We start from the raw sequence: 3,479 nt of genomic DNA on the forward strand, positions 1-3,479 counted from the left end.
CGTTATAATGACCTCAGCTGATTATATTACCGTACTCAAGAAATTCACAAAATTCACTTACGATCTTTTACATGTCTTTGTTTATACATTTATCATTTTGTTTCAAATCCATATGAAATTTGTACATTATTTGGTGTAAAACACTAAAGGAGAAGCTTAGTTGAATGCCCAAGCTGCTCTTTTCCAAACAATGAAAGTGGATGTCCTGACTGTCTCCGTTCAGAAGACTGAACATTGTGCTCTGTTTGTTCCACACAACAAAGATGGAAATGTATGTGGTGGTTAAAACTGACTGAGCACCAGGCATACCTCGTATTTGTGTCACGGCATGCAAGTGCCAAGTTTCACATCTGTGCTTCAAATGTAAGCCATTCTAATCAAATATATAACCTTTTTTGGTGTGCCAAAAATTTTGAGTCACATCTCCTTCCTGCATGAGCACCAGCTCATTTACATATTGATTTATACCCAACAAGCACCTATAAAAGCCTGACTCAATCTCACAAATCTTATTCTTCCTAAAATGTCCAGAATGTCCAGGGAGGTTTTAACTATACCTTTTGTCCTCCAAAGCAGTTCCTTATGCTCGTAATCATTAGCTGCCCTGGAGGGTGGTTACTTGAAACAATCCAGCCTTTGTAGTGCAGGAGATCACATTCTTGAATTGTGTTCATTCAGCTGATCAAAGGCCAACATTCTACTCAAAAGGGAACAAATTGTAAAGCATCTCACCCAATTACTTTCTTAACTTTTTATTTATTTATTTATTTATACATACATACATACATACTTTATTTAGACAGTCCTCTTTAGACTGACTTTAGACCTACTGACTGTAAGTAACTTTGCAACTACATGTCAACTGTAGAGCTGCATGATTATGGATACATTGAGAATCACTTCTTTTTTTTTTTTTTTTGGTTTCAAACAGCGATCATGATTCTCCCATGAATTAACTAGAGGTTTTGACAACATGATAATTGCTTCTGTTTATTTAAAATGTTTAATGAATCTGAATGAATTATTAAAAAAAAAAATGGTTTGAATGAATGATTCAATGACTCACTCATAAATACTTAATAATTTCATTAGCTAATGTATGAATCAGCGCTTCTCGAAAACTAATCTCTTGAAAGAATGATTCAATGGCAAATGCATTTTTTACTATTAATCCGGAGCTTGGAGGCCTGAGGTGTAGCTAGGGGATCCTCACACCAAGGCAGAGCTGAAGATTGGAGAGCCCAAGGTGAATCCCAGTAGCTGGGTGGAGCTGCCAAAAGAGAAGTTGAGGGGCAGAAGGGAGCCAGTGAAGGCATGGGCGAGGAACTGGATGCCGCTGGCACAGGAGGGAGTGGGAGATTGGGGGGGACCAGTGGCAGTGAAGGAGACTTGGAGCTGGGCAGGACCAGTGGCAATGAAGGAGACTTGGAGCTGGGCGGGATCAGTGGTGACGAAGGAGACTTGGAGCTGGATGGGACCAGCAGTGATGAAGTAGACTTTGAGCTGGGCATGACCAGGGGAAACGAAGGAGTTTTGGAACTGGGTGGGACCAGCGACAAAAAAGAAGACGTAAGTCTGGGCGGGACCAGTGGCAAATTAAGAAAAAGAAGACTTCGGACTGGGCTGAAGCAGTCAATCATTCCCATCCATCTCCGCTAATATTCCCTTTGTGATGGACGCTGGTGTCGGCTCATGCACCTGGTCAGACTCCGCGAATGACTCTTGCTTTGTGGCAAGTTCGGGCTCCGAGTCTGTGGTGGACTCAGGCTTACAATCTGTAGTGGGCATGGCTGAAGACTGGCTGGGCTCTGGGTCCATGGTGGAAACCATGGTAAGGAAATTAACCAGAACATGACTATGAAACTAAACAGAACATGCCAATAAATGAAAACGAAACAAGACAAGATCATGACAGTAATATGGCAATGGAGAAATATGAGGGCGATTAGATGATGACAGAATTAAAATTTTTAAACAAATGATCTACAGAAGGTGCAACCAGTTTTAATATTATTTGTATGCTAGTATAGTATTCATTAGTATTTATTTTGGACAGATGGGGCTTATAAACCTGGGAAGGTAGCCCTTTTACGAGAAGGAAAACTCTTCCAAACCTCTGCTGACTTGCGGCTACACAGACATAGCAGCCCTAAACTGCCTTTGGTACTCCGACTCCAAAGTAGTACCAGAGTACCAAAGGCAGTTTAGGGCAACTAAACTGCTCTGGCAACTCCTGCATCAGCTATCAGTTATCAACAAGGAGCTACAGGGCTACAGCGAGTCCTTTCCATGCAACTGTACACCACAGCGGGACCAGTCAGCATCATTAACGCTTACGCGCAAACTCTGACTTCCACAGCTGAAGCAAAGGACAAGTTCTACGATGATCTCAACATTGTTGTCGATAAAAGTATCCAAAAAGTTGCTCACCTGTCTAATAAAACACATAACACAAAGCGGTTTGGTGTTTCCATGGTTTTATGAAGTCATTGACAGGCGAAGCAATGACACGGACCGTTACACTGGTTAAAATTGTGAAGTTCTCTGAATTGAAACATTGTTGTAAACATTTGGGATAATGTAAATACACAAGTCATCAAAATATATAACATTGTTCTCATGTTTTTTAATAATTTAATCCAAAAATCGTATAATTTGTGCCTTTAAACTTGTTTTATTTCAGATAGTCTCCAAAAAAAAAAGTATACCCAAAATAACTGTGCAACATTTTACGAGATACCTTACATCCATTTTTTTTTTTTAAGTCCACTTGGCTTTAAAATCTGATGTGGCACATGCTGGCACTTGTCTCACAGTCAGCCATCCTGTCTGTCTTACTTGGCTTCTGTACCATGTTTCGTTCCAGAAACGTACCTTCCAAGAACCCCTGGCAGACTGTCCAGCCTTCTCAAAGTTGACTTGCGCAATTGCACCTGTGGCTAATGGCTATAACTCAATATCTCCCTCCAGCTGACCCTAACTGCCTCAGTGAGGTTTTACCAGATAGTTTGGCACGAGAGCAGACCCTTTCAGCAGCATGACACCTCTTGGACGACACTGAGCTTAATCAAATGCTCATTATAAAGACCCTTCAGTTGGGCCCAAATAACACAAGCATATCTGTCTAATTCCTGCCCGGCTCTTCAGACATGTAAATAGGGGAAGGCTAATGTGCTAATTGGATACATTTTAGGGTCGAGTGTTTGAAATTAAATTTTATGGATCTGCTTTGTAAAGTATGTTCAGATATTAGCAGAACCATCAGGCTTACCTTTTGCCACCAATCTCATTCTGAACTTGAGTATCAGGCAAATGATAAAATTAAATTTAGCAATGAAAAAGCTAAGAAAAATTATATATGATATAATGGCACATTAATATTAATATTATATTAATATATAATATTAATATTACTACTACTAATAATAAATTACCCTTAGATAATTGTGCAAAATGCAAAAGATGCAATTTTCCCTTTT

Source organism: Rutilus rutilus (assembly GCF_951802725.1).
Source record: "Rutilus rutilus genome assembly, chromosome: 15".
NCBI classification, from domain to species: Eukaryota; Metazoa; Chordata; class Actinopteri; order Cypriniformes; family Leuciscidae; genus Rutilus; species Rutilus rutilus.